This window comes from Dermacentor silvarum, chromosome 10 (assembly GCF_013339745.2).
Source record: "Dermacentor silvarum isolate Dsil-2018 chromosome 10, BIME_Dsil_1.4, whole genome shotgun sequence".
Taxonomy (NCBI): Eukaryota; Metazoa; Arthropoda; class Arachnida; order Ixodida; family Ixodidae; genus Dermacentor; species Dermacentor silvarum.
The window spans coordinates 142,849,919-142,871,400 of record NC_051163.1 but is presented as its reverse complement, the minus strand read 5'-3'; the positions used below and the strand labels follow the sequence as shown (position 1 = coordinate 142,871,400).

The 21,482-nt window shown below is 47.7% G+C and overlaps 1 protein-coding gene and 1 non-coding gene across 2 annotated transcripts in view; one reads left to right on the top strand and one right to left on the bottom strand.

Moving 5' to 3' along the window:
• The window catches only part of LOC119431023 (egalitarian protein homolog), a 327,683-nt gene that overhangs the window by 246,386 nt on the left and 59,815 nt on the right, over nucleotides 1-21,482 (top strand). The gene's annotated exons all lie outside the window — the stretch shown is intronic.
• Trnat-cgu (transfer RNA threonine (anticodon CGU)) lies at nucleotides 251-322 on the bottom strand. Its single transcript has one exon. It is a non-coding gene; the product is annotated as a tRNA-Thr (tRNA).

Genomic DNA, 21,482 nt, shown 5'->3' with positions numbered 1-21,482 from the left:
GTAAAGAGCTTGCTGTGCCATTTTAGGGAATCACTCGTATAGCTTCAGAATCATCTTCTTCAGGTTGGTGACAGTCTTAATGCTCCTGCACACACTTGTGAAGCAAGTGGTTGACACACACAGTTGTACATATCATAAGAAGCCAATAAACAATGACACCAAGGACAACATAGGGGAAATAACTTGTACTTTACAAATTGAATTAAAGAAATGATAAATAATGGAAATGAAAACGCATGAAAAAACAACTGTCCGCAGGTGGGGAACGAACCCACGTCTTCGCATTACGCGTGCGATGCTCTCACCATTGAGCTACCGCGGAGCCGTTTTCCCATCCACTTTCTGGGGTATTTATGTTTTACAACTAGAACTAACCCTGGGAGTGTTAGCCAGCGCCACCACTCACAAACCTAGGGGCGGATGTGGAACATCCTTTCTGCCGCAGGCGTCACGAGCACGTGATCTTTTTGGGTGATGGCAACTGGTCAATAAACCCACATATGCTACCTGAAGGCATCAATGTTGCCGGATTCGAGCCCTCGTTATGTAATGAACGAGAAGAAAGGGAACCGAGGGGCCCGACTTTTATTAATCATATCATAAGAAGCCAACAAACAATGACACCGAGGACAACATAGGGGAAATTACTTGTACTTTACTAATTGAAATAAAGAAATGTGGCAGAATAGATGTTCCACATCCACCCCTAGGTTTGTGAGTGGTGTTGCTAGCTAACACTCCCAAGGTTAGTTCTAGTTGTAAAACATAAATACCCCAGAAAGCGGATGGGAAAACAGCTCCGCGGTAGCTCAATGGTGAGAGCATCGCACGCAAAATGCCAAGACGTGGGTTTGTTCCCTACCTGTGGACAGTTGTTTTTTCATCCATTTTCATTTTGATTAATTTATCATTTCTTTAATGTCATTGTTTGTTGGCTTCTTATGATTAGTAAAAGTCGGGCCCCTCGGTTCCCGTTCTTCTCGTTCACAGTTTTTGCATGTCTGCTTCCATGCCGGACATGCTCTCCTTGTGCTTTCATGCCTTCCTCCACAACATTTTCACTGTTTTTTTGTGGTTGGCTACTTTCCTTTGTTAACCTCTCCGGGCTGTGGTATCTACTTTTCTTCACGGCGTGCACTTCTTCACTAGCTGTGGCACCATCGTTGAAAACTTTTATCTGCTGTCTTGTTCCATATGTGAGGCACATGTTTACATCGTTCTCAAGCGGGGGGTCTTCCTACTTCAAAATGTCCACGTGAGCTTTGTTATCATTTGTTCTGCTGACGATCTGGCCACGGATCTTCTTCTCCCTTTCGCACCGAAAATTGCACTTTCTTTTGGTCAACTTGAGATCAGTTGTGAGAATGTCAAATCTTTCATCTGAGTTTATTTATTTATTTATTTATTTATTTATTTATTTATTTATTTATTTATTTATTTATTTACATATACTGCCATCTTGCATAGCAAAATATTGCAGGAGTGAGTACATACATATTTCAATCAATTGAATACATTTTAGTTTCAAAAATGAAAACAAACCATATACCGTATATGCTTACGTAATGAGCACACTTTTTCCCAAAAAAATCCAAAGCAAAGTTGGGAGGGGAGGGGGTTGTTTATTATGCAGGGTAAATTTTATGGGACTTCTTTCGAAACACCAAAAATTTAAAAGTAATGATTTGAAAATGCATTAGATAACTTATCTTTGCAGTAAAAATGCACGTATACTATTTGCAAACCATAACAGCATTTTTAATGCACTGCACTCCGCATCGGAACCACCAGACTTGTCGTCCAGGTCACTGGCTGCTTCATCGACATCGTGGATCCCCAACAGTCCCTTCTCGCAGTTGCTTCCGGTCGTAGCATCACATCAAACTGCTGCTTTTCGGCACCTGTTGTTTTGACAACCACGCTGTGTGTGTCTCTTTCCTCGGCCATCCTGTTCATCAGCATGTCAAAGTTTATCGGTGTCTGATCAGCACTTCTGTTTTGTGAGCAGATCAAATCTGTCCCGCGCAATGCGTATAACTCGACTTGGGGACCATCGCACACAGCAAAACCAAAGACGGGCTGAAAAGCGAGTAACAGACGGGAATTCGACACTATGCCCGACTAAGCTCACTATGCCGACGCGAATTCGACACCATGCCCAACTAGGCTGACTATGCAAACCAAGTGCCGGCTGCCCCTTCTTCACTTGGGCTCTCCCGTGCGCCGTGTCTGGCGACGCATTGCGCGTGTGCTGTCTGCAATTACGTCAGAGTAGAGTCGGCAAACTGTATAAAATAACTGTTGCAGACAGCCAGTTGTGTTTTTTTCTCTCTAGAATCTGCAAACTGTCTGCGCCGGAACTGGCGAGAAAATTGTGGTGAGAACAGGTTGAGCGCTATCACGGTCGCTCTTTTCGTTAGGCCCCAAGCTACCGTGATAACAGGAAGCGTGTTATTACCGCACGCTTACCGCGAATGTTCTCTCGTCATGGCGTTGCTGTCAGCTTCTCAGTCATCAAACCCATCGCCCCTGCCGGTGTGTTGCCACGGCATGTTGGCTGGTAGCGTAGATGTGCAGCCTACAGAAGTTAGCTGCAGAATTTTTCTGACATGGTCTCGGCGTTTCTCACGTGGCATCATTAGAGAGCTTTAGATTAGGGGGACGCAAGCGCTAGGGGGCCCCCAACGCTTGTGTCCCCCTAATCTAAAACTCTCTATTATTAACAGCCGCGACAACAACGACAACAACAATACTAATGGCCGAAAATATACCAGCATCCCACCCAACCACAACCAGCGTGCCCTTCTCATTGCGAGGCAGCTTACCCGCCGCGACGCGATCACCCAGAGGGCAGCCGCCACCGTTGTTGTGCGGGACTCCAGCGGACGGAGCTGGGGACCATGGGGACGCCGACCACGATATTAATCAATTCAGTGCATTTTCGTGTGTTGTGCGGTTTCCGTTCGCTTGCGCTTCATTTTGCGCGAGATGAAGACAACGAAGAAGACGTGCTGCTCGATCGGAGCTGTTCTGCTGTGTTGCCGGCTGTTGCTTGTCCTGTTATTGCGGTGACAAATTAGTGGAGGTGCTTGGTACCATCCTATGCACTAATTTGACCTCCGGACGCTTCGAGCCCCTACCAGCATTCCCACGATTCCGGAGGAAAACCGGGCACTTCGCCACAGCCGCCGCTTGCAAGGACTACCTCCTGAATACAGCCCATTGAGCCAAGTAAGGATGTCCACCACAGGGGCAAGTGCAAGTCAGACTCAAGAAAGCGATACAGTCCAATCCACCTCTAGTCCGAGTGTCGTCTACGCAGCGCGCATTCCGAAGTCATTTCATGGCGACGTGTTCGAGGACGTGGCTTGAACACTTTGACCGAGTCGCTGCAGTCAATGAATCGAATGACTCTCAGAAACTGCGCTACGTGTACTTTGCCCTAGAAGACTACGCTCGCACATGGTTTGAGAATCATGAGGGCTCCATCACTAGCTGGCAAGAATTCCGACGACAGCTTCGCGAGACATACAGCAGCCCCGAAAGGAAAGAAAAGGCCGAACTGGCTCTGCAGAGTCGGTTTCAGAAACCAAATGAAAGCGTGGCCATGTTTGTCGAGGACATGTCGCGCTTGTTCCGACGCGCAGATCCAGGTATGGCCGAGACAAAGAAAGTTCGTCTCTTAATGCGAGGGGTGAAAGAACAACTTTTCGCTGGACTCATGTGTAACCCTCCAGCTACCGTCGCTGAATTCGTAAGTGAAGCAACGACAATGGAATGAACGCTCCCCAACAGTACGACCGCCAAAGCACCGTCGTCGCAGTGTCATGTTTCACCTGCGGACATGATTTAGCAGCACTCCGAGAGCTTGTGCGAACCGTTGTGTGCGAAGAGCTTGAGGAAGTTAGCAAAACTTCTTGTCAGCCGACTGTTACTGCGCTTGGTGACATCATTCGTGCCGAAATGAGGACCATGACCCAACCATTGGCGCCAACGCGAGCGGAAGCCCCAGTGCTGACATATGCCGAAGCCGTTCGGAGCCCTCAACTATCTACGGGACGACGTTTGCCTTGCCCTGTTTCAGCTCTACCACGTCAATTTCCAGCGACAGATGTAAACCCGTATGAGGACGTAGGCTCGCGAGATATCATGCGGAAAGCAAACGTGTGGCGCACCTCGGATAATCGGCCACTTTGCTACCACTGCGGCGAAGCGGACCATTTGTACCGTCAGTGCCCTTATCGGAGGATGGGCCGTCAGGAATTTCACCCTAACGCTCGTCGACCAAGTAATGGTGAGCGCCCACGCGAGATAGAGCAGTTCTTGGCTTCTCAGCAGCCGTGTTCTCCCGCACAAAGACGCCAATCACGTTCACCATCTCCTCGGGGCATCATGTCGCCTAGCCATTACTCCAGGTTCGCTGATATTCGCAACAGGTCCCCAAGTCCACGCCCACGTCAGGAAAACTGAGGACAGCGACCTCCGGGGGTGGGGCCGCTGCGAATCGTCCTGACAAACATCCTCCGACACGACGACGATTTATCTGCCACGCCATTTTCTGATAACGACGCAGGACTTTCCGCCGATATTACCGTAACCGTCGACAATTACCAGGGCACCGCCCTCGTGGATACCGGCGCCGACTACTCCGTTATGAGTAGTGAATTGGTGGCTACGCTCCTAAAGGTGACCACACCATGGAATGGTCCTGAACTCCGCACTGCGGGTGGTCATCTCGTGACGCCGGTTGGGAGGTGCACTGCCCGAGTGCATATCTGCGGCTCTGCCTTCACCGGATCTTTCTTCGTGCTGCGGGAATGCTCCAGGCAGCTCATCTTAGGAATGGACTTTCTTAGAGAATATGGGGCCATTATAAATCTTGGAGAGCTGCTGGTATCATTTTCACGTAACGCAAGCTCGCACAAATGCAATTCGCACAAGGTAGCGTTGCGTGTCGCTGATGATTCTGTGACCGTACCACCTCATTCCAGTGTACTGGTTACTGTACTGAGCGACGTGGACCGAACTGCCCTTGGAGTTGTTGAAACCAATGTGTCCATCCTCTTCTCTCGTCAAGTGTGCGTCGCCCGCGGCCTCCTCGAACTGACCAAACGGCCTGCTGAAGTCCTAATTACGAACTTTAGTGGCGAATACCAGCACTTCACGAGGCACTCTGTTGTTGCTTACTTCGAAGAAATCGGCGACGTGAGAACCAGCCTATCACTCGCAGAACTTTTGTCCATCCCACATGACGACAAGCAGTCTACAATTCAACTCGATGTGAATTCCGAACTATCGGCTCAACAGCAAGACAGTCTTCGCTCTCTTTTGCTTTTCTTTAGCGACTGCTTTGCCACGACGTCAAGAATCAAGCAGACACCCGTTGCGAAGTACAGAATTATAACCGAACCCGTCGAAAGACCCATCCGACAGCATGCCTACCGTGTGTCTCGAAGAGAACAAGACGCCATTCGAGAACAAGTCAAACAAATGCTTGCTGTCGACATCATTCCGCCATCTACAAGCCCATGGGCGTCACCAATGGTGCTAGTTAAAAAGAAAGACGACACACTGCGTTTTTTCGTTGATTATCGCAAACTGAACAACGTCACAAAGAAAGACGTCTATCCGCTTCCTTGCATCGACGACTCGCTGGACCGACTTCGACACTCCAGATATTTTTCATCCATGGATCTGCATAGTGGTTATTGGCAAATCGAGGTCGATGACCGTGACCAGGAAAAGACCGCGTTTATTACTCCTGACGGACTCTTTGAATTCAAGGTTCTTCCTTTTGGCCTGTGCTCAGCTCCTGCGACTTTTCAACGAATGATTGACACTGTTTTGTCCGGTCTTAAGTGGCAAGCGTGTCTTGTTTATTTGGACGACGTCGTCGTTTTTTCGGAGACTTTCGAGCAGCATCTCCAGCGCCTTCGTGCAGTGCTTGATGCGCTCCGAACTGCTGGCCTGTCACTCAAGCCCGAAAAATTGCACTTCGGTTACGAGGAGCTGAAATTCCTTGGTCATGTCATCAGCTGCGATGGAATTCGCCCGGATCCTGAAAAAACGCGAGCTGTTGCTGCCTTCCCAACTCCTACGAACAAACGCGAGGTTTGCTGTTTTTTAGGACTTTGCGCGTATTACCGTCGCTTCGTGCCCAACTTTTCGAAAATAGCTGAGCCATTGCATTTTCTCACAAGGGACAATGTCGCTTTCATTTGGAACCCCGAGCAACATCGCGCTTTTTGTGATCTACAACAACGACTTCAGACTCCTCCAATCTTAGGTCACTTCGACAAAGATGCCGACACTGAAGTACACACAGACGCAAGCAATGTCGGTCTCGGCGCCGTCCTTGTGCAGTGGCAAGAAGGTATCGAAAGAGTGATCGCCTACGCTAGTCGTACCTTGTCATCGGCCGAATCGAACTACTCAACTGCAGAAAAAGAATGTCTAGCTGTCGTGTGGCCGATATCCAAGTTCCGACCATATTTGTACGGCAGACCTTTCAAAGTAGTCAGTGACCACCATTCTTTGTGTTGGCTTGCCGGTCCCAAAGACCCCTCAGGCTGCCTTGCTCGATGGAGTCTTCGCCTTCAGGAGTTCGACGTTACAGTTGTCTACAAGTCGGGACGCAAGCACACAGATGCCGACTGTCTTTCTCGCGCTCCTGTAGAAACAACTTTGCCTGAACTTACTGACGAAGACAGTTTCCTCTGTGCCGTCACAGCGTTTGACTTTGCTCAGCAACAGCGTGATGACCTGGAGCTTCGCCCGCTCATCGACTATCTTGAGGGCCAACTTACGCAGCCACCACGGGCATTCCGCCGCATAATTTCGTTGTTTTTTCTCCGCAACAACGTCTTGTACAAGCAAAGCTCTCAAACCGATTTTCTGGTGGTGCCATCTTCGATGCGAGAGGAGATCCTGCATGCTTGTCACGACGAACCATCTTCTGGCCATTTGGGTTTCACGCGCACTCTCGCACGTATCCGCCACAAGTACTACTGGCCTAAACTGTCCCGTATCGTCAAGCACTACGTGAAGACTTGCCGAGACTGCCAGCGGCGCAAGACGCCACCCATAAAACCAGCTGGCTTGTTACAACCTGTCGAACCACCTCGAGCACCCTTTCAACAAGTCGGAATGGACTTGCTTGGGCCATTTCCTAAATCTTCGATTGGCAACCGATGGATAATAGTTGCGACGGACTATCTCACTCGTTACTGTGAAACAAGACCACTTGAACGAGCTACTGCTAACAACGTCGCCAACTTCTTCATTCATGCTATAGTCCTCCGTCATAGTGCACCAGCAGTGGTTATTACCTACAGAGGGGCCACTTTCACAGCCCAACTCCTGGAAGAAGTGATGACCCTCAGCGGCACTGTTCATCGTTGGGTGACCGCTTATCATCCACAGACAAACGGCCTAACCGAACGGCTCAACAAGACCATCGCTGGCATGCTTTCAATGTATATGTCGACGTGGATCATAAGAATTGGGACAGCGTTCTTCCTTTCGTAACTTTCGCCTGCAATACCGCCGTTCAAGAAACCACCGGATTTACTCCTTTCCGCTTGCTTCACGGCCGCGAGGTTACCACAATGTTAGACGTAATGCTTCTGCCCGACGCCTTCGCATCTACTACAGTGAATGCTGCCCCATATGCTCAGTGTGCCGAGGAAGCGCGTCAGCTAGCTCGCCTGCGCATTCGCTCTCAGCAACACTACGATGCTCACAGGTACAATCTCCATCACAGAGAAGTTACCTACCACCCCGGAGACAAAGTATGGATCTGGAGTCCCGTTCGCCAACGCGGGAGGTCGGAGAAACTTCTCCGTCGTTATTTCGGGCCTTACCGGGTTCTTCAATGCCTCAATGATGTCAAGTACAAGGTTGTTCCAGAAAGCACCATGCGAAGCTCCCGCCGTACACCACAACCGGACATCGTCCACGTGGCTAGGATGAAGTCGTACTGCGCACGCTGATCGCCTACCGTCCCTACTTCGAAAGCATCGAGCCGATGCTTTTGAAGGGGGGGAATAATGACACGTCAATTCAGTGCATTTTCGTGTGTTGTGTGGTTCCTGTTCGCTTGCTCTTTTTTTGTGCGAGACGAAGACAACGAAGAAGATGTGCTGCTCGATCGGAGCTGTTCTGCTGTGTTGCCGGCTGTTGCTTGTCCTGTTATTGCGGTGACAATATTGAGGAGTTTCCAGCCTCGTACCGAGAGGTTCTTGGTCACTACAGGAAAGAACGTAAGAAATATCCACAACCCCACGGGCGGCTGGACAGGCCCCAGGCAGTCGGCCTGAGGCGGTTGCAGATGGGCACTTTCACCAACCCCTACCACCTGCACCGCCTGTGGCCCACGCTGCACCCGTCGCCCGGCTGCCTGGGGTGCGAGCACGAACGGGCTGATATGGCCCATATGCTTTGGAAATGCCAACGCCATGAGGAAGAAGGACCAAGAGGAACGGTGAAGACAACAGCAGGACCCTCTGAAGCGGGGCACCTCGCTGAGAGATGGCAAGCCGCCCTCCTCAGCGAGGCACCCGAGGACCAGAAGTGGGCTGTCCAGCGGGCCAGGGCCATTGCCTAGGATCTCGGAAGATTTTTCTGCGGCGATGGACCCCTGGCAGCCTAGCCCCGGGCACCAACAGCCGTTGGACACATAAAGTTTATTCCTATCCTATTATTAAGTATTTCCAACACAGCGATAGGCATTGCGATTGAGTGCGCTTGCTTAAAACACATGTGCGAGAGTAAGGGATTCTAGTCTCTCCGGAAAACTACAGCACAGCCGTTCGATCGTGGGACTGCACAGTACCAAAGTTAGAGGTGAATTCATTACGTGAGGAGAAAAAAAATGCTGATTTTTGCGACCAATTTGGCCGTGCATTCATTACGCGAGTAAATATGGTAGAAAAAGCAATATCAGGAAGAGCTGGTTGATTAATGAACATAATTAGGCAATTAGTCGGCGAATTCATTGCTCGATAAGTCATGCAAAGACCCCTCAAGGCCATTACAAATCATAATTGCATGTGGAAAAAAGGAAAACCTAAAGCAATCGATTAATGAATTCAAAGGAGCAATGTTAAGACGATAACTTCTGGTGGGCCGAGAAGTAGGGTTAGTGAAAACAATAGGTGCATTAATTTAGGTTTTCCCTTGAGCAATTTTATGTAGCAGAACGACATGGTCACAAGTACGTCTATGGGCCAGAGGTTGTAGTAGCAGCATGTGATGTCGGTGAGAAATGGTGGTCATAACAGTAGTGCACCCAGGATCTCTGCCAGTGGGGGGTTGGCAGTTTGCCAATACCATCTAAACAGCACTAATTTCAATTTCTTCACGGGAAATTGTCAAAAAATGCGCTTTTTGCGAGTGTGCAGATGATTGCGAGTCTTACATCTTAGTTGCAGTACTCAAATGCGCAAGGAAAGAAAATGGGTTAAACAAAAGGGGGGGTTCGGTCGTCCTCAGGGGGGGGGGGGGTTACAAACCCTGAACCCCCCCCCCCGTTGGTGCGCCACTGGGTCATAACAATTATATATAAATCTAATGGCTTTTTTTCTGAATAGACTCAAGCATGACTATATCTTTGGAATGATGTGGTGACCACACAACCGACACGTACTTAAATAGAGGCCTAATTAGGGATCTGTATGCCGTTAATTTACATTCCTTAGTTGCATCTCGTAAGTTTCTTTTAAGAAAATCCAATTTTCTCAACGCCTTGTTGGTTATACATTTAATGTGAGCACGCCATTTTAGATCAGGAAAAAGTACCACCAAGATATTTGAACGTGTGGACTCTTGCAAGCTTGTGCACTTCATTAAAATATGTAAATTGTAATGGTTTTTTTTATTTGAAAAAGTCATTGAAACTGTTTTTTTTTTTCATTAAGTGACATTTGCCACATTCTGCTCCATTTGCAAAATCAGGCGAAGACTTCATTCAACTCTAACTGATCATGAGTACTGGTTATAGTAGAATAAAGGACAGGGTCATCAGCGAGTCCTCAGCATATAGTCTTATTGTAACAGAAGTGCCCGCAATTACTTCAATGACATCATTTACGTAGATAACAAACAGCAATAGACCCAAGACAGACCCCTGTGGTACAGCGGATGTAACATTGGCACAAGATGAGCCAACATTGTTAAGTGCAACGAACTGGGTTCTTGAACCTAGGTATTCCTGTATCCAACCTAGCAGTTTATAATCATGAAAAATTGATTCGAGTTTAATGAGAAGTTTGCTATGACACACTGTATCAAAAGCTTTACTGTAATCAATGAAAATGACATCAAGCTGTATTCAGGTGTAGAAAATGTAATGGGAGTAAATATTGCTTGACTTTGGTGAGAACTGCATGTCAAACTGCTTAATTGAATGGTTGAAATCAAATTCTTTGTATGGCTGCTTTGGCATTGGTTCTTTGAAGCTTAAAAGGCAGAACATGTGTTCGTGCAAGCTTGCGTGTACGCGCCTCGTGTGGAATGGCGGTTTTGTATCTACAAGAAATGTGCATTCACGTGGCTCACTCATAGACGCCATTTCGTACTTTATTATTGACATTCATGTTGAGAGTGCTTCAATATGCTGCGTAATTGTTGTAGTGCTGTTAGATCAGCGCAAAAAGGAAAGTAAAAAAAATTTGTGGCAGAGACCATCTCACGATGACTGTCGGCAGTAATGCGTTAGCATTGAATCAATATAGCAGCACAACGCAGTATGTAGGAGGCATGTACTGCAGCGGGATTCGTGCTTACATAAGAACACCGCGAAGACTAGGCATGGCCCGCCGGTACGTGAGAAATGCGCCATCTAGCGACATTGCCGCAAAGTCCTTAGACGAGAAGTGTGGCTCGGCGGTGCCTGTGAATTGCTTGCCGCACACTCGGTGGCACATACTCGGTAACCCAAGCTGGCGACAGGTTCGTTGAACCTAGTGCATTCGTGGCTCACTAAAGCGTTGGAGTGAAAGCCATTCATTGCAAAGCCGCACATACCCAGTGCATTTGTGGCACAACCTTCTAATGGTTGAGTGAGTTCGATTCCGCTTGGCATTTAAGCCATCTTTTTTGTCCTTGTAACATTCCCAGTGTGACATACCCAAGTTGGCATCAAAGTGGCACACACCTATTGGCACGTAGCCAGTAACAGTTGTTATTGGTTCTGTCATGCCCAAATGGCGTGTTATGTAAACTGCTCTTATGTGGTGATGTGGAAAGCAATTCGGGTCCCAGTGTTCAAAACATGTTCGTTAAAGTTATAGAAACACAGAACCAATTGCAAAAAGATTTACGATTTGAAAACGTTTGAAGAAGAACTGGACGCAACCCTTAAATCGCTGTCTGCTACACTCGAACGAGTAGAGCAAAGTGTTGCCAATTTTGAAATCGGTATTGACAGGATAACGCCAATTGAACGGCACGTGAAATCTATTCACCAGTCATTTAACGTGCAACAGAGGAAGGTTACCGATATCGAAGATCGTAGCTGCCACTCCAATTTGATTGACCATGGAATTCCTGAAGACGAAAATGAAAATGAAAAAGTGCTCACAGATAAGGTGCTCGTCGATATATATTAGACAATTTTAGGTTTCAAACTTCCTCGGTGGCTCCAATTCACAGGCTCGGAAAAACGAGTAATAAGGAATGTCCAGTTATCGTTTGCTTACAGGACTACATAGAAAAGAAAAATGTATTTTCCAATGTCAGAAAACTAAAGGGGACCGACTATTTTGTCACGAAAGACTGTTCCAAAGAAACCTCAAGAAAGCATAACTTACTTTGGGAATCATCTAAAGCAGAGCGGAAAAATAAACTCAAAGTAAAGCTTATAAATGACAAGCTGACAGTTAACAATCAGACATGTGAATGGAACGCCGCTACATATGAGCGTCTTCACATCCTTCTGCAGACGCTCGGAACTCAAACTGACGCACTGCCTCCAGAGGCCCGAATCCTTCACACTTCATTATTTTAAACACAAATGCACAGAGCATAGTTAATAAAGCGGAATCACTTGAAATAGCATGAGATCGAATCCTGGCCGCGGCGGCCGCATTCGTTGTAGTGCACGTTAAGTGGTCAAAATTAATCCGGAGCCCTTCACTACGGCGTGCCTCATAATCAGATCGTGGTTGTGGCATGTAAAATTCAATTTTTTTACTCCTGCATCAAATTGATAACCATGAAAGCATATTTCCAGAAATAGCGTGCCATGGCCACACATTCATACTATGCACATTATACAGACCACCAAATTCTGACAATGAGTACCTGTGCAGGCTGCAGGATCATCTTTTGTCATTTGGCAAGAACATAATTCTTGCCGGCGACTTCATTGTTCCTAGCATTGATTGGTAACGTATTCTTGGTTTAAGTGCGAAAGAACACGGACAGTGGCAGAAGAAGACGGGACAAGCTCACATAATTGAGGCATGTCAGATAAAAAGACTCGGAGAAACTTTTGTTAGCCAGGCATCATTATCATTGCTAGACAGTCAATTTCAATATTTGCTCAGCACGTGCGTGAGTGAAAAGTGGTGCTTTTTCTTGTTTGAATTTTGGCACCTTCATTTTTTTCTGATTTGTTTTATCTGGCAACTGTTGTCCTTTAGACCATGTGATGTTTCTATGCTACAGTTTTTGCAATCACTCATATATGCTGTTCTTTCCAATAAAGATGTAGTTGTGAGTTAGCGCTTTTCAGGTCTTCCGTCCGTGTCTTCTTCGCGCTTAAACCAAGAATATGTTACCATACTAACTCGCGCCCAACTATCCATCCTTTTGCATTGATTGGTGTAACGGAAATTTCAAATCCATGCATGACTCGGTCGTTCTTTGTGATATTATGTTTGCTCATAACGTAAAACAACTCGTCATGGAGCCAACTAGGGTACGCGGATCTGCTAGCTCTATCCTTGTGTTTATTAACTGACACTTCTGACACTTCAACCGTAGTATACGAAGGCATATGTCACCATAAGATAGTAGTTGTATCCTTTGCTCTATCGAAAGGCAATCAACCTAGCACAATAAAATATAAAACCATAAAAGACTATTCAAAAGCAAGAGACGAGTGGGTGCATGATGACTTAGCTGTAGCATTTGAAAAGTTTTCAGCTGAGAATGTGCCAGAATTATGGGTAACATTCAAGGAGCACTGCCATAATTGCATTAATAACTTCATTCCTGATAAAAAGATACTCACGAAGAAGATAAATCCGTAAATTAGCCGACGCATTATCCACTTTAAAAGAAAAATAAAGCGTTTAAGAAGAACTAAGTCCCCAAAATCTAGTTTCTTAGAAGCATTTACGGTTGAATTGTCCGCAAGTATCCGATCAGCCAGGCAGCATTATTTTACTGAGACCCTCCCACTGTTTATGCAGAACAATGCAAGTAAATTTTCGAATCATGCCCGGGATTCTAGTCAGCCTATTAAGCAGATAGCTGTAAATGACAATGTTATCACATGTCCAGAAGAAATGGCAGCACACTTTAATTCCTAGTTTCATTCTGTGTTTTCCAGTGGCAATGATGATGTTAATATTAACAACAATTTTTGTGATTCCTCACGAGAACCTGTTATTTTAGTTTCTTATGAGGGCATCGTGGAGATGCTTCTTAGACTCGATCCAAAATGTTCCACTTGTCCTGATGGTATACCCAATGCTTTCTTAAAGCGATATGCACAATCCCATTTCCTAACCAAAATCTTGCACCAATCACTATTGTCAGCTTCATTACCCCCCGACTGGCTTATAGCCAGCTATTCACAAGACCAGATACCGCTTTTTAGTAAGGAACTACCGTCCTTTCCTCCTGTAAACTCGTCAAATATCCTCATCATCAGCCTATATTTATGTCCACTGCAGGACGAAGGCCTCTCCCTGCGATCTCCAATTACCCCTGTCTTGCGCTAGCTGATTCCAACTTGTGCCTACGAATTTCCTAACTTCATCACCCCACCTAGTTTTTTGCCGTCCTCGACTGCGCTTCCCTTCTCTTGGTATCCATTCTGAAACTCTAATGGTCCACCGGTTATCCATCCTATGCATTACATTGCCTGCCCAGTTCCATTTTTTCCTCTTAATCTCATCGAACACACAGTCGCAAATCATATATTGCAGATAGTAAATGCAAGTTCGGCGCTCTGTCGGCATGGTTTCAAAAAGGGATTTTCAACCGTTATAGAACAGCTGTTCACATCCTTAGTGCCATATTAGACAATTCCAGACAAGTTCACATATTATATCTCAATTTCAGTAAGGCATTCTACAAGGTTCCTCATGATAAACTACTTCTGAAGATTAAAATAATTGGAGTACCGGCACCACTCATAAAATGGATTGCTGCTTACTTAAAGCAGAGAACACAATATGTCGAAATTGATAGTTTTTGTTCCTCTCCACTCGAGGTCACCTCAGGTGTTCCGCAGGGTAGTCTGCTGGGACCTCTATTGACACAAGGGAAGCACCTGCCAGTGCGAAGAAATTAGCCTACGAATCTATTGTTAGACTAAAACTCGAGTATGCTGCCGTCGTGTGGGATCCTAACAAGAAAAAAGACATTGCACAGATTGAGAAGGTTCAAATCCACGCCGTGCGCTTCATCTACAACAAATACATGAATTCTGACTCTCCTCACAAAAACTAACCAAATAAAAATTCTCCGTACCAGAAGAAAAATAGCGAGGATAGAATTTTTGCACTCCTTGTTTCGTGGAAAGCTCGGCATCCCGGCCACACCGGCTTTAACCTGCAAGACACGACACACACACAACTATAGCTTGACTCTTCATTTCGCAAAAACAAATTCCCACAAGTTGTCATTTTTTCAAAAAAACACCGCATATCCACAAAGTGAATGATGATGAGTGGGCGAAGCACCGGCTGGGGGATCATTCGGGCAAAACGCCGGAAGCGTTCTCTGGAAGCCAGAAGCTGGCTTCCGGTTCCGGCTTCCGGTTCCGGCTTCCGGAAGCGGAAGTGGAACCAGAAGCCAGCTTCCGGTTCTGGAAGACGGAGCGTGGCATACATATACTATACATATACATATATATAGACATATATATATACTACATACATGTGTACAGTATATACAGCGTTTATATAGCCCTTATGCACCGCAGCGCCCCTAGCTACGGACGAGAGAGAGAGAGCGTGCGTCGGGAACGAGAGAGAAAGAGAGTACAGCTGCGCTTCTAGCGGGAGCGGCGAGTACTAGCATGGCTACGATGACGCGACGACGGACAAGGCTCGACCCTAAGGAGCTTCGTCCCTAAAACAATAACTGACAGGAATTTACTAACTGAAGAGCTTTTCAAGTGTGGATACTTTAAAAAGGCCATTAGCAATATTTTTAACCTCTTATAGAGAGTTTTTGCTGTAGTGTTATCAGTTATCTCGGATCTGACCAAGCACTCGTGTGCACATGCTCTGTGACGTCACTGAGGAAAAGGGATAAAAATCGGCTGTCTAATAAACACGGGGCTTTTTGGGTACGTGGCTACCTCGGAGTGGCGTCAGTCTTTCGCCCGCATCAACGCTACGGCAGCGGACGCGACATGGTGTCAGAAGTGGGATCGACCCCCCCAGCCTAGTTGCCTTGGCGGCGCTCAACCGGCATTCAGTCTGCGCGATGACGGCTCCGCCAGCGGCAGCCCCGCCACCGGCAGCTATCCCGCCACCGACACCCTTCAACTTCGACCGGACTTCCGAATGGCCAGAATGGATTATGTCATTTGATGACTACCACTACGCGTCGGGGCTCAACGACAGAACGGAGGAGGCCCAGGTGCGAACGCTTTTGTACACCATGGGCAGGCAGGCCAGAAAAATTTTTCAGACATTTGGCCTTACCGAAGAGGAGTCTCGAAGCTACGAGAAAGTGAAGAAAAAGTTTGACGCCCATTTTGTGGCCACGAAGAATATAGTCTATGAAAGCGCAAATCTCCATCGCCGGAAGCAAGAACCCGGGGAAAGTGCGGACAACTATGTGACAGCCCTGCACGAACTTGCCGACCGCTGTGAATTTGCAGAATTCCGAGATCGGATGATCCGCGACAGGTTTGTGGTCGGCCTCGAGGACGCACAGCTGTCGGAAACACTCCAGATGGATGCCACCCTTACGCTAGCGACTGCTCTGGCGAAGGCCAGGCTCAAGGAAACAGTTCACCGACAGCAACTGGAACTCCGGGCCGTCAGCAACGAGGCGACTACAGGCGAACTTGACGTGGTCCAACGAACAACGAGGAAGCCGTCCAGCAACTGGGAGGCTGGCGCCACAGCACAGCAACGCCAGTCGCTCCAGGGGTGGCCGCTGGGACAGCGGCGACCGCAAGGGTGCCAGTTCTGTGGACGTTCGAGCCACCCGAGAGCCCGGTGTCCTGCACGTTTCAGCGCGGTGTGACCACTGTGGAATCAAGGGACATTTCGCCGTGGTGTGTCACAAGAAGGCGACGGACAAAACTTTTTTGTCGGGACACTCAACGGCTCAAATGCCAGATACGCGGAAGTGCCTATCAATGGTGTACGCATATGTGCAAAAATTGATTCAGGAGCAGAAGTCACTGTTGTTCCGCCCAATTTCCCCGGTGTACCGCCGCGTATAGACAGGTCACAAGCTGTGTTGAGAAGCGCTGCAAATCGGCGCCTCGAAGTGAATGGTTGTTTTTCAGCAGATATTGTTTGGAAAGGCAAAACAACGCGACGAACACTGTACGTTGTAGATTCACTGCAGTATGTCCTGTTAGGGCTCCCAGCCATTGAAGCACTTGGTGTAGTCAAATTCATTGATTTGGTTGACGATAAACAGTACGAGCACATGTATCCGCAGCTCTTCTCTGGACTTGGCATGATGTCAGGCGAATACACCATTCGCATGAAAGAGGGCGCGGTCCCCTTCGCAATTTTCGCGCCGCGGCGGGTACCCATCCCGTTAAAGAACGCCATCAAACTAGAGTTGGCCAAAATGGTCAAAAGCAAAGTCATTCGTAAGGTAGATGGCCCGACTACATGGTGTGCAGGAATGGTGCCAGTAGTCAAACCAAGTGGGGAAGTTCGAATCTGTGTGGATCTAACCCAGCTGAACAAGAGTGTCCTACGTGAACGGTTTGTCTTACCAACCGTAGACGACGCACTTGGGCAATTGGCGGGGGCCACATACTTTTCGAAATTAGATGCCAATTCAGGATTTCACCAGGTTAAATTGGCGGAAGAAAGTCAAGAGCTAACAACATTTATCACCCCGTTTGGTACGTACTGCTTCCAGCGACTGCCGTTCGGTATCACCTCGGCCCCGGAATACTTTCAAAAGCGAATGGCGGAAATCCTAGATGGCCTTCAAGGAGTAGTGAGCCTGATGGACGACGTTCTGGTTTATGGAGCTACGAAGCGTGAACATGATGAACGACTGCACGCAGTGCTCAAAAGCTTGGTTGCAGCGGGGGTAACACTCAATCGGGCAAAATGTTCTTTTTGTGTAAGCAGAGTAGCGTTTTTAGGCTACGTGGTCGATGCGTCGGGAATCACGCCGGATCCCAAGAAAGTTCGAGCCATAAACGAAATGGCTACGCCATCAAGTGTTGCTGATGTCCGCAGGTTTTTGGGCATGATAAACTATCTGGCAAGGTTTGTGAACAACCTTGCTGACGTGTCAGCACCGCTCCGTAGTCTTCTCTTGAAAGGCCGTGAGTGGCACTGGGGCCTGCCTCAGCAAAAATCATTCGAGTCTCTGAAAGCATTAATCATCTCGGCGCAATGCGTCGCAAAATCCGACCCTAAGCTGCGCACTATTGTGTCCGCCGGCGTCGTCATTCGGTCTCGGCTGTGTGCTCATGCAAGTGCAATCAGATGGGGAAAGGCGGCCGGTTGCATATCACTCTCGCTCATTAACACCAGCAGAACAACGGTACGCGCAAATAGAAAAGGAAGCTCTTGCGCTGACGTGGGTGGCAGAAAGGTTGGAAGGGTTTTTGATAGGGCTGGAATTTCAGTTTGAGACCGATCACAAACCGCTCGTATCACTACTCGGTCAGTCACCCCTTGATGTGCTTCCCCATAGAATACAAAGATTCCGATTGAGGCTCATGCGATATCGCTTTTCAGTCTCCTATGTCCCTGGAAAGCAGATTGGCACCGCCGACGCCCTTTCTCGTGCACCTTGCACGGAAGCGGATTTAGAGATGGGGGAGATAGATTGCAATGAAGTATCGAGCCATGCACAAGGCTGTATCAGCGAACTGAAATTTTCAGCCCATTGGAACAAAATCAAGTTCGCGCAAGAAAAAGACCAAACCTGCCAACAGCTTTGATTGTATTGTAGGCAGGGCTGGCCACGTCGTGCTAAAGTGAGCAGTTGGCTAAGCCCTTACTGGTCGGAGAGAGCAAACCTTACAATATGTGACGGTGTGCTTCTGCATGGGTCTCGTCTCGTGGTGCCTGAGAATCTAAGAAGTGAAATACTTTGTTCATTGCATGTTGGTCACCAGGGCATTGTGAAATGTCGCGCAAGGGCCCGAGAATCGGTGTGGTGGCCCGGTCTCAGCGCCGAGCTAGGAGCTCTGGTAAACATAGGAACCATTGTTAAAAGCGCAAAACCACACAACACAAGATAAGACCAGACGAGCACAGGCGCAAACTGACAACTGATTTATTGAAGGCCGATCTCCAGCTATATATACCAACAGGCTGCGCAGGCGCATCGTCACAACCCCCCGGAAACATCAAACATATCGCGAAAGAAAATCAATTTCAGCTTTATACAGGGCAATAGAAGTGTCGCTGACACACTCTTCACCTGCCTTATCTGTCTAAACACCAACTAGCCCAACAGTCAACTCTTTTAGAGCATATTTCTCGTAAACAGTTGTCCAGACTGCGCGAGACCGCGCGTTCAAAAAGCCGAGCCCATGATGCCGTCAGAGTCTCCCAGCTTGCCTTGGCTGAAGGTAGGAGCTGACCTTTTCCATTTGCACGGGAGATCGTACCTTGTAGTCGTAGACTATTTTTCGCGCTATCCAGAGCTTGCCCTTTTATCTTCCACGAGCTCAGCGGCGGTTATTGCGCAAATCAAGAGTATATTTGCTAGGCACAGGATTCCAGAACTTGTCGTAACGGACAACGGTCCTCAATTCGCTTCTGAAGAATTTGCATTGTTTGCGACAAGTTATGACTTCCTTCACGTGACGTCCAGCCCCAGGTACCCGCAGTCAAATGGAGCGGCCGAACGTACAGTGCAGACAGTGAAACGGATGTTGGAAAAATCTGTTGACCCTTACCTGGCCCTCCTACCTTATAGGGACTCCCCAGGTCCGTTGGGTACAAGCCCAGCCCAGCTATTGATGGGCAGACGGTTGCGCTCTACGCTTCCCGTGCACCCGAAAAAGCTAGTACCGTCAATGACGAGTGGTCTCAGGAGCCTCCGACACAAAGACAAGAAAGTGCAGAATAAGCAAAAACTCGACTACGACCGTCGCCATGCGGTAACGCAGCTACCGCTACTCGCCCCAGGAAACCGGGTATGGATAAAAGACAGCAAAATTCCAGCGAAAGTGTTGAGTCCAGCCATGCGGCCTCGGTCTTATCGGGTGCAGACAGACGACGGGGTTGAACTAGAGAGAAACAGACGCGCGTTGGTCCGGTACAGTGAGCGAACCGGCGCGCATGACCCATCCTATGACTTCCCTGCGACTCCAGACGCTGCAGGCCAATCCGAGGAACACCAGGCCTCGGTAGAGCCTTCTGCGCTTAATCTAATGCCGGCTGCTGCCTCATATGAAGACGGGAGACCCGGTGGTTATATAACACGTTACGGTCGAGAAATAAGGCCGCCGCAGCGATATGGCTACAGTTGAGACCGGCATACTGCAGTTCGGTGCTCTTGCGATTCATACTGATTTTATTTGTATGATTCATACTGTTTGGTTGTTTTGTGATTCATTCGTTTTCTATGTGTTGTCAAAAAAAAAAAAGGAAGATGTAGTGTTATCGGTTATCTCGGATCTGACCAAGCACTCGTGTGCACATGCTCTGTGACGTCACTGAGGAAAAGGGATAAAAAGCGGCTGTCTAATAAACACGGGGCTTTTTGGGTACGTGGCTACATCGGAGTGGCGTCAGTCTTTCGCCTGCATCAGCGCTACGGCAGCGGACGCGACATTTGCCACTTGCATTGTGCTCCTTTTAGAGGTGCCGGATATGTGTTTTATGTCTACATGCATGCATTTTAGCATATCTGTATATTGCTATTTGTACAATGCCTTCTTTGAATTTGCCCTTCTTGCTTGGACCAAAAAGGTCTGCAGTATCATGTAAATGAATAACTCAAGTTGGTATGAGAGAAATTGATTGGCACAGACCAAGTGCTCAGCATCAAAGAACAGTGGTACCTAGTACGCGCATCTGCAGTTGGCGTGAAAGAGGTTCGTTGAAGACATTGCCACCTGACCCAAGTATGGTTGGTTTCGCACCAGTCTGATGCGCTAACCATTCCACTACTCAGTGACTCAGGTAATACAAGCAAACTTACATTATTATTATTTGTTTCGAAAACATACTTGACCGGAAAGGGAAACCGGAAGAGGCACAACACTTGCCTACTCTTCAGAAAGGCATGCACACATACATGGATAGTCCCCGGAAAGTGCCCTAAGAATGCTAACACATTAACAACTCTTTCTCACATGACAAAAATCTGCCTCACTGAGAGTTGATTTTAGCACGCCGTAGCTGTGTAGGCAGGCATGTGGAAATGCGAGGCAGCCTACGCGCAGATATCTGTGCTCACGCCGTGCTTTGACGTGCACGAGCTGCGCCACGCCGTCTGCGCATGCGTGGGTGTATAGCTTGTGCACTTCGGCAAATGTACGTGTTGCTTTAGGTGTTGTCGAGCAAATTTCTTCCTTTAATCGTGAGAACTTACCTTTCGAGTGATACCCCAGTTGCTCTTAGTTAGAGCGTGAAGGCTTGCTTAAACGTGCGCCATTGTTCTGCGTCATTGCTGCCAAATTCCAACTTGGGCAGTGGCGGTAGTCTGTCTGTGCTGCTATCTAATTCGCCAGTCGTGTGGACAGTTTGAGTCCTTCCCCTCTGACACCATTTTTCTTGCGCAGGAAGACACCAGGTTAATGAAACATGTTTAGTCACTGTGTGAAATACACCGCAAGAAGCTTGGCAGTCGTCGCATTGTCCACTGAGCTAGGGTGGCTAGAATGACAGGGCTAATGTGAGCGCAGAAGAATGCTCAGAGAAAAAGAGGTGCACTACGGTATGGTGGCACCATCTCCAGATCATGTAACACCATTAATCTTGTGTTTTTTGTGGAAGCTTGATATGTGAGCTTCCACAACGTAGTATCTGGCGGCAGTGGTGACATTGTGTGATGCTTTGATGCATGCTAGAAACATTCTGGTATTGCACGACTCTTATCTTTAAAAGAGAAAATGCACAGAA